The sequence below is a fragment of the Rhagoletis zephyria genome, unplaced genomic scaffold, assembly GCF_001687245.7.
Source record: "Rhagoletis zephyria isolate East Lansing unplaced genomic scaffold, Rhagoletis_zephyria_1.1 Rzeph_scaffold_00460, whole genome shotgun sequence".
NCBI classification, from domain to species: Eukaryota; Metazoa; Arthropoda; class Insecta; order Diptera; family Tephritidae; genus Rhagoletis; species Rhagoletis zephyria.
This window is the reverse complement of record NW_016157544.1, coordinates 218,516-229,283: the sequence shown is the minus strand read 5'-3', so window position 1 is coordinate 229,283 and position 10,768 is coordinate 218,516. Positions and strand designations below refer to the sequence as shown.

General features: G+C 37.3%; 1 protein-coding gene across 4 annotated transcripts in view; it reads left to right on the top strand.

Annotated features, from left to right (window-relative positions):
* The first annotated feature begins 5,321 nt into the window (after positions 1–5,321).
* Positions 5,322–10,768, top strand: part of LOC108359791 (LIM domain and actin-binding protein 1) — a 72,409-nt gene continuing 66,962 nt past the window's right edge. For all 4 annotated transcript variants that reach the window (XM_017611816.1, XM_017611814.1, XM_017611815.1 and 1 more), the window contains exon 1: positions 5,322–5,442. The gene's annotated coding sequence lies outside the window, so the exon portion shown is untranslated. The remainder of the gene's footprint in view (positions 5,443–10,768) is intronic.

The window sequence follows — 10,768 nt, the reverse complement described above, 5'->3', positions numbered from 1 at the left end:
TAGTAAGGGTTTTAATCCCTAAGCGCGGCTGAAAGCCGCCTACGCAGAGACAAGTTCTGATCAAAAATACTTCCGCTCTTCTTTTCCGGCAATACAGAAAGGAGAATTCTACTTAGTAAGGGTTATAATCCCTAAGCGCGGCCGAAGGCCGCCTACGCAGAAAGAAGTTCTGCGCAAAAATACTTCCGACCCCCTATTCCGGCCACACAGAAAGGAGAATTCTACTTGGTAAGGGTTATAATCCCTAAGCGCGGCCGAAGGCCGCCTACGCAGAAAAAAGTTCTGCGAAAAAATACTTCCGCCCTGCTTTTCCGGCAACACAGAAAGGAGAGTTCTACTTAGTAGGGGTTATAATCCCTAAGCGCGGCCGAAGGCCGCCTACTCAGAAAGAAGTTCGTTTTCATGTATGCACTATTTCGGTTTTTGTCATATGCATTACTTCGGTTTTGAGTCGAAACTGTGCATGTATGCATTAATTCGGTTTTTGTCATATGCATTATTTCGGTTTTGAACCGAAACTGTGCGTGTATGCATTACTTCGTTTTTCTCATATGCGTTATTTCGGTTTTCAAACGAAAGTGTGCATGTATGCATTACTTCGGGTTTTTCATATGCATTATTTCGGTTTTCAACCGGATCTGTGCATATATGCATTATTTCGGTTTTTTTTCATATGCATTATTTCGGTTTTCAAACGAAAGAGTGCATATGCATAATTTCGGTTTTTCTAATATGCATTATTGCGGTTTTCAACCGAAACTGTGCATATATGCATTATTTCGGTTTTTTTCATATGCATTATTTCGGTTTTCAACCGAAACTGTGCATATATGCATTATTTCGGTTTTTTTCGTATGCATTATTTCGGTTTTTTTCATATGCATTATTTCGTATGCACAATTTCAGGGTGCCCTCTCGAAGATTTTTGAAATAGGTGTAAAACCACCTCTGCTTATCATGTAACGGTAGTTTCGGAAAAAACTATATTCAATATATTCAACGTGGCCTTTTTTACTTGTTAAAATGTTTGTTGTTTAAATTTCTGTCTAAAAGTATCCACAAAAAATCATAGGCTTTGATGCAAATTTCTTTAGTTTTGAATTTTTTTGCAAAAACTCTTTTTTAGGTAGCTCCAGCTTAAGAAGAACACTGAATTAGGGCAAAACATTTCATCGGAAGTCCTTTCGGAAGATAACAACTCAGAGGATTCTCAAAAGAAAGTTGAAACTTTTTTGGCGGGGCATCTTATTGTACGCACGTATGTATGTATGTCTGCATGCTCGTGTATGCTCGCATCTGTAGAACACCTTTCGGTGTGCTCATGGGCGTAGCTAGAACGAAATTTAGGGGGCCCTCATATACAAAAAAAAAATCAACACCAATAACTATTACTAACTAAAAAATTGTGTAATTTAGCTTGAAATTATTGTAACCAACAGAGGTATGTTGTACTAAGCACATAAACAGAAGTTCACAAAAGTTGATATAAAACTATGTATTCGTCGATTTAAATAGTTAACTTTTTACTGCGCATGTTTTTTATGAGGAGGAAGCATGGAAAGCCTAAGGCCGAGCCCACGCAATGAGCGGCTGAGCGGCGCCATACAGAAATGCCGCTCATTGCGTGGCCACTTCAGTAGTATTTCCTATGTTTTAATTTCAAGCCGCTCACCGCTCGGCCGCTCGCCGCTTTGCCGCTCATTTCGTGGTCTCGGCCTAACCCCGTCAGTGTGAGACTTTAACCCAAAGTAAACCTCTTACCGTCATTTACCGTTCCCCTCCTGGTACCACCGTCAAGTATTTCAACCGGATTGTAAAACTGTGACTGCTAAAGTTATAGATATAGTGAAGCACAAAAAACATACATACTTAGAATTTTGAATACCCCTTCAAATCTGGGATTAAGGACTAAAAACGCGTTTTTCATAGGTTGAGCCTTATTTAGTTCGTAACTTGTGTTTATCCGATGAAAAAAAACTACAGTGCGTACACCGCAACCCTCAATACGCGCAATTCCTTGGTTAATGCACATTTTTAAAGCAAAACATTTATAAGTGCAACTTCCAAACAATTTAAGCTCAATAAAATAAACAAATAAACTGTTATCAGAATTAGTCAAAATGATACCAAAAGTAAAGATGAGAAAATATAGAAGCCCTGAAAGGATTTACATTTTAAATGTTCCCATATCTGTCCAATTTGTGAAAGTTATAATAAAAAATAAAGTCCGGAAGTTACATAAAAATCCTAAACGCGTTAATGCAAAGCAAACGTATCTTTCATTTTTGAACCATAGGAGATAAAACTATTCAATGTGTGCAACTTTATTAAAAATTGATATTTCTTCAAGGTTGCGCATACTGGATATCGATATGAGTTATGATTTGGAAATAAAACAGACTGATGCATTGCATTAATGCGTTTAGGAAGACAGCCATACATTGCTGATGGGTCTAGACCATTCCTCGTTTGAGCAAATCCATCTGGGACGAACAAAGTTTTTCTTCTTATTATTTGGCGCTATAACCGAATTAGCGATTTTGGCCGAGATCAAAATAGTGCGCCAATCGTTTCTATTCTGTGAAGCCAAGTCCTTCTCCACCATTGCGAGCCGCGTTGAATACTTTTAAAGCTGGAGCATTTCTGTCCATTCGTTCGACATGACCAAGCCAGCGTAGCCATTGTATTTTGATTCGCTGCACTATGCTCATGTCATTGTAAAGCTCATACAGCTCATGTTCCATCATCTGCGATACTCGCCGTCGCCAACGTCGTGCGTGCCATAAACTAGCACAGGGGTTGAATATCGCTACTGACAATATTAATATTGTTGTTTATGCTGGTTCCCAAGTAAAGGAAAAGACATCTAGCTTGCCTCTTCAGTTCCCTATAACGGTTCCACATGGCTCGCGTTGCGCCCGATCGCAACGTGATCCAGTAGGCGGCGCCTTTTTTCTGTGCAGCTTCTTGACACTCCCCATCGTACCGGTAATGAGCGGGAAATGTGGTTCCACTGCTCGCGTATGTCGGTTTGTTGAAGAGTGCTCTCTCACAGCAGGTGCGAAAGTCGAGTGGCGAACCAATTGGCCATCTGTTTTGATTGCAGCTTTTCGACGTTGGGCTTTTCTTGCATTGTGGTCGCACATTTTTGCTCTACTGAGGCGGGTGCGTATCTTGGCTGCATCAAGATAGCGGTGCGAGTCGATGTTTGGCCCTCGGAGTATACGTACGTCTAAAATACTGGAAGCATGCCTTCCGTCTATCACAACATGCTTTATTTGGCTTACCGTTTTTCGACCTGGAGGCAGATATTTAGCTTGATCGAACTTTTTTTGCTAGTACCCAGTACTACATACTACCAATGCTGAAGTCTGAATTTCCCGACAGTTATAATTGTATGCCTCGTCCTTCTCTTCTGTCGGGGCATTGGCACATATGAGCGAGATGTTGAAGAATCTCGCTTTGATGCGGACTATGGCTAGACGTTCGTCCACTAGAGTGAACACGGGTACTCGGCGACGGAGTCTCTCTCACACCGCAAATCTAACACCGAATTTACGCTCCTTTAGGTGGAAACTGTAATAGACGTCGCTGGGCTCCACGCTTACCTTCCCTTGTCCCGCATTTATGGATTTCGGTGATGTTGCCTTAATTTTCCCTAGGACATCAACTAGCCGTGTAGACGGATATACCAGGCACATACCCTCATAGTTCTTCCTACGTTTGCCGTGATCGTCATCAAAGGAGGGGGTATCATCCGAGGCATGTGTTTTTCCATTGGGCAGGGTTTTAACGTGCGGGGTCCAAATTTATCGTCGCGGAGTTTTACGCCCTCCTACTTTAGCTAGCTCCCAAACGGCTGTTTGGTCGCTATCCAGTGTAGTGAGCAGCGATGTGAACCGTAATCCCACGAATCACTTCTGGCCACTCCCAGGTGAATGGCAGTCAAAAGCTTTGCAGTACTGGGAAATGTACAGAACATAGTGGGCAAAGGCGAATGTCTCAACTAAACCCTGATATATTTTTAAATTCATAGTTCTACATACCTGTATAGTAAACCAAATTTCCGATCAACATTTTGAGTATGCAGAAAAATACGCATAAAAACTTCAGCGAAGAAAGACTCTTAACATAGTTGACGGCGAAGAATGGCCCGTTAAAATATTTGACGGCGAAGAAAGGCGCGTAAACTTGTTTTCGTGGTCAACTATGTTTGCAGGTGTAACAGTATGTAATTTAATAAAGAGTTTTTGCGGAATGATGCTGAAGTCTTGGTCAGGTATAAATCTACATATGTTTACGCACCTTTCTTCACCGTGAACAAGGTTTCGGGTCTCTCTTCTCCGAAGTTTTTCTGAAGTGACTTTTTTCGTAAAATTTTTCTTTATGCGTCGTTTTTCGCCATCAAAACACTAGCGCGTCTTTATGTGTGTCTAGTTACGCAATATATTGTTTTTTTTTTTCACACCGTGTAATAAATAAAAAGGTCATTAAGGGTCGTTAACTTATCTGTTTTAAAATATAGTTATATCATTAGTTAAACTTAACTACAGAAAATTCTGTGTAATTTTTCTGTAGTAATGTTTAACTAATGATTTAAATACAATTTAAAAAAGATAAATTAGCAGCACTTAATATGCTATTTTTGTTTTAGAAATTTATGTGCGCTATGTGTTTTCTGCCGTCTGCTGTAATTACTTAAGAGGTAGGCTCTAGCCCCCTGCTCCTACCTGGCTACGCCTATTTTTCTGTAGTAATGTTTAACTAATGATTTAAATACAATTTAAAAAAGATAAATTAGCAGCACTTAATATGCTATTTTTGTTTTAGAAATTTATGTGCGCTATGTGTTTTCTGCCGTCTGCTGTAATTACTTAAGAGGTAGGCTCTAGCCCCCTGCTCCTACCTGGCTACGCCTATTTTTCTGTAGTAATGTTTAACTAATGATTTAACTACAATTTAAAAAAGATATATTAGCAGCCCTTAATATGCTATTTTTATTTTAGAAATTTATGTGCGCTATGTGTTTTCTGCCGTCTGCTGTAATTACTTAAAAGGTAGGCTCTAGCCCCCCTGCTCCTACCTGGCTACGCCCATGGGTGTGCTCAAAATTAAAGAAATTCTGCGATTCTTTAACGCTCGAATCTTGTAAATAATGCGAGTGCGTGCATTTGTGTGCATAAATGTGTAGACAGACGTACAGACATATTCGTATATACAAACATATGTCTGTATATCTGATGAGCGCTTCTCCTCGAGATCTACTTTGGTTGAGAAAGCTATGCACGGTGCGCATTCAGTCAGTTTGACGTAGTGCTTGATCGATTTGGTTGCTGCAGCAACATCAGACAGTTAAACGGCGATCAAAATTAAAAATTCACTACCTGAGAAAAAAGAGCTAAAATCTAACGGACTCTGCATAGTATAGTAGAAGTAAAGCAGGTACATACATGCCTATTAAATATAACCTTTAACTACGTTAATATGTCAGTGAAAATCTTTTCACAAAATCAAATAGATCAGCATTTGGACAATGTAATATATATTTTTAACAATATTAGAAAGGCATTTAACATCGTAAATGCTTACGTGAAGTTTTTCTTCCGGCTGATAAAAATAGCATTTTACAGCGTATGCCTGTGCATACACCTGCATTTCATTATTATGGACTTATGTAAGTACATAAATGTGCATGATTTAGAGCTACAAACAGAAAGAGTTCTGAGGGTGGCTGAGCGTATAAGCAACCTAAAATAAAATACTCACACACACGGCTCAAGCTTGATGCGAAGCTTGTTGTTTGGATTCGCTACCTAAAAATTGTGTACCTTTATGGCATGCAAATCGGCTCATGTCGAGTAAACTTGATTTCGAAAGAAATGTGTGTCTACCGCGGCGGTACAAATATATTAGGAAATACTGAACTATGGCGCTCGTACTTTCTGTTATTCTTTTTGCCTGTATTGTTGCAAAGCGAGTGTTGCAATATACTTAAATACAAGCACGCACACCGCTGGGAGTGCATTCCACAGCAATGGTGGACATAAACATCTACATTTTTGTATATACATATGTACATATAGATGAAATTAATGAGCGAGCAAATTTCTAAAAGAAAATTCCAACGCATACAGGTACATATCGACCTGATTTCATTTATGGCACACATACACTCGCTTACCTGCATACATAAATTCTTTCGAATGGGAATGGGAAAACAGGCAGTTTTTCATACTCATGCGCGCATAGGCATACATACCTACGCAGAATTGTAATTTTGACTCACCTGGATACATCCGTATGTGGGTTAATAAATTTATCATTGTATGATCTTGTCAAATTCTGACGTGACGTTATCAGGAGTAGATAGCTCATTCAATTAAGTAGGCGTTGATTATTGTAAAAATGTGTATGTATACAAATTGTAAACCTTCCGATGAATGCCTTATTTGTCAAATCGACAAAAAGAGAAGCGGTCAACCAATGTACAGTATTTTTTAAATGCCTGTTTACGCTTTTAAAATAAAATAAATAAACAAATCTATACATATAATAAAATTGTAACAGGTCGATGTCTGTACATTACAGATATTCAAGAAAAATTAATGTGGGGGGTCTTTATTAGAGCACCAGAAGCCAAATCAACCATTTTTAGAATTTTTGTCTTTCTGTCTGTCTGCTGTCTGTCTGTCTGTCTGTATGTTTGCACGCGCATCACTCGAAAATGAATGTTTGGATTTGAAAATGTTTTTTTTTTTGTTGTCACCTGTTTGAAGATTTTAATTTAATTTAATTTATAAGATAAATTGAATATTGCAATATGGGTATCAAACTGGAGAGGTTTAGAAAATTTTACTGCCGAAAATATTCTTAGGGAGGGTTGCCACCTGTTTGAAAAATTGTATTGTATTAAAATGATAAAATAAATTAAATCTATATCTATACTTATAATAAAATTGTGATGGGCCGATGTCTGTACCTTATATATATTAAAGAAAAATTAATATGGTGGGTTTTTATTTGAGCTACAGAACCCAAATAAACAATTTTTAGAATTTTTGACTCTCTGTCTGTCTGTATATTTGTACGCGCATCACTCGAAAACATGGAATTGAATGCAGTTTTCACCGATGTATCGCTAGAGGGCTAGCTGAGAGTGCTTGTACAGAGTTCCAGTATTGAATTCAATTCTGCTCGCATGTGGAAGAGAGGGGGTGAGAAGAAAAGGGACGAGTACACATGCGCCTGTACCGTCAAGACGTTTCAACTTTTTTGCTTTGCTTTCGGCATTTTCGTTGTTTCCGATATAAAGAACCAAAAACTTGAATTCAACAGAATTGAAGCGTGTAAAAGCAAATAGAAAACACAAAAAAAATAGAGAGTTGCCACCTGTGTTTAAAATTTCAGTTTAGGTCAATTGATACGGTAAAGTGAATACTGCAATATGGCTGTCAAAAGAAAGAAATTTACAAAGGCTTACAGCTGAAAATATTTTTGTGGAAGGTTGCTACCTATTTGAAAACTTTAATTTAATTGATAGCATAAATTAAATATTGCAATATTGGCATCAAAATAAAGAGGCTAGGAAATTTTAATGCCGAAAATATTTTTAGGGGATTCGCGAACTGCTGGAAAAATTGTATTCATTTAAATTTGTAAAATTAATGAAATATTACAATACGCACATTAAACTAAAGAGGATAAGCTTCCTATACTTTTGAAAATATTTTATTAGACCAACAGAAGCCAAATCTAAAATTTTTATAATTTTGGTCTGTCTGTCTGTATGTTTGTAAGCGCATCACACAAAAACTAATGTATGGAATTAAATGCAGTTTTCACCGATGCACAGATTGCTAGAGCTCTAATTGAAAATATATAATCCATTGTTTTTTGTTTTAGTTAATCGTCGATCATTATTCCTAGGTACTTGAATGTATTATTTTCCAGTGCATCGTTGTTTATATTTAGACTTAGCAACGGACTGTTCTCAAAATTTTACCTTGATATAACCACAAACTTGATTTTATTGGCATTCAATAAAGTGTGTTCAAGCATAACCAATCACACTTTTTTGGAAATTCTGTGTGGAAGGTTTTTCGCTAAAAAAAAATCAGAACTTTCTGTTGTTGCTGCCAAAAAATTAAGAAATCTGAGACGTCACGCTTTACAATTTCATGCAGTTCTCTGTACAATGTATTTCAGTAAACTACTTAACGGCTGCACCGATTTGGTTTATATTTATTTATGCCAGCACCTTGAAAATATATACGCCGGCCAAAAATTTAGTCGGTATGTAGCTTGGGATATTCCTAAAATTCTTATATATTTAGACTAAAACGTAAAAAACCAATATATCTCTAAAACCAATTACGATAGGGAACTGAAACTTTGCACTGATGCATATATTGCAAATGCATTGGAAAAGGGGGCGTGGCACCTTCCATACAAACTGAACTTCTCTTATAGCTTATCTCTGGAACCGCTTGCGCTAATCTCCTGAAACTCGACACAGCTAAATATGTTATCAATACCGTACTTATGGCGAAAAGTGATAATTATTGGAAAGGCAGGATCGATATACATTTACGTAAGCGCGCAAGTATCATTCGATTGGGAACAATTTTCTCAAAGATTTCTAAATCCCACTGAACTATTGTAACTTTGTTTTTAATTTTTAGTAAAAGGTAAAATTTATGTGAAAATTTTGAAGAATTTTTTTAAATTTTTCACAAAGAATGGAGTTTTGATTTTACGAGTTTCGCTATACACTGTCCTATCTACATACCTATTTGCATAAAATGATAACCGTTTTCGTTGTTCGGACTAAACTCAAAAACCACTGAATAGAGTTTCGTCAGATTTTCGGAGGTTGTCTTACATACATATAAGGTCCTATTAAATACATGCTACTAGAAAACTCGCTTTGTGGTGCCGGAGTAGAGTCATTTATAAAAATCGTATTTATTAACCGATTTCGTTCAAATTTTAAATGTGATTTATGTACCTGTATGATGAAAAATTCTTTTGATAAAAATTGACCGGATGAGTGCCACTGGAGTCGAGGTTGAAATTCATAACACGTATTTATTTTATGGTAATCAATGGATTTGCAGAAAATGGACCCAATGGATAGCGCTGCAGCCGAAATGTATAGAAACTCCGTGTGGTTGGTCTGCCTATGTTTAAGTTATACAAAATTAGGTTTATCTGACGCCCTCATGCACGATCATGCGAAATTGCATCTACCTAGAAATCAGTTCATAAATATTACCCCGGATTGTAAAAGTGGCGAATTAACAAGAAAAGATCGTGGTAGGTATATCAGTTGCTTCATTTGAAAGATATTCAAGAAATCACACGACTCATTTAGGCAATGTACCGGAAAACTTTTCATCCTGTGGGATAGCGAGTATTCCTGGCCCTCCTATAACAGATAACCCATTTCGGTGCTCTTGAGTTTCCTTATAAGAACTTTTATTGGCATACGCATCGCACCAATGTTTTAGTTGCAAGATCATAGATAAAGATTACGCATGCTTGGCAGAGATCTCACAGGTGGAAATAAGACCATCGGTAAAACTCATGACACCGAAAGAGATTGGTATTCCATATGGTATCACAGCGTTACTATTATTGGCGTATCTGTGAGGAGAATACTACGCCTTAGTGGTTTCAACTTCAATCAAAAATTTTGAAGTTACAGACTATTTTTGCTTTTAAACGCTCTTTTGCATTGGCCAACGCAAAAGTTCTTATTAGGCGCCGCGAAGTAAGGGGCATTGGCTAGTAAATAATATAAATGAATATGTATCATAAATTAAGTACCCATTTTGTATATAATTTATGGGGGCTTTCTATAAACAGTTGAAGGTGTTGGGAAAAATCATGTCGGCGCCACCTAGGGACACGAATTTCGACACGATACGATACCATATCAACACTTTTGGCATTCGATACTGATATTTTCTACTCGATAGTTTTAAAACGATATTTTTTGGAATCGAGTACCAGAACCCTAGTATCGTATCGAATGTCATAAACTCACATTACAAGGATAATGTTATTAACAATTCTTCCCGATATGAATTGGGCTTTTAAGAGAAGAAATATGTAATATAATTAGGATTGCATGTGGTGGAATTTGAACCCGCGACCTCGGTGTTTTAAGACAACACCTCAATCTCTACGTGTTGTTACACAATATGTTTGTGTTTGACCGAGATTCTCCTCCGATTTGTCAAGTGCGCCTTAAGTTCTGAACACATTAAAAACGACGAGCTACGGGCCACAGCTTCCAATTTGTTATCTTCATCCGCTTGCACTAATCTAACGCTGCTTACAAATAATATTATCAACGCTTTTGCAAATCAAGCACAACTAGATGTAGTCTATACAGATTTCTCAAAGGCATTCTCATAAAGAAGCTTAGTGCTTATGGTATCAAAAGAATACTCTTAAAATTCTTTTTTAGCTACTTAAATGAAAGGAAGACTGCATTAATCTTCAACAGGATCTTAGTATGGTGGATCAGGAATGGTGTACTCTAAACCACCTTTGTTTTAATATTGAAAAATGCTGCGTCGTTTCATATAAGAAAAAGCTTAATCCTATAACCTATGATTATTATTTGAATAATCTTAAGCTCAATCGCACGGAAGAAATTAAGGACTTGGGCGTAATTATCGGCTCAGGGCTAACGTTTTCTAAACATATTGACTATATTGTCTCGAAAGCGTTTTCCATGATCGGATTTATACGTCGCAAT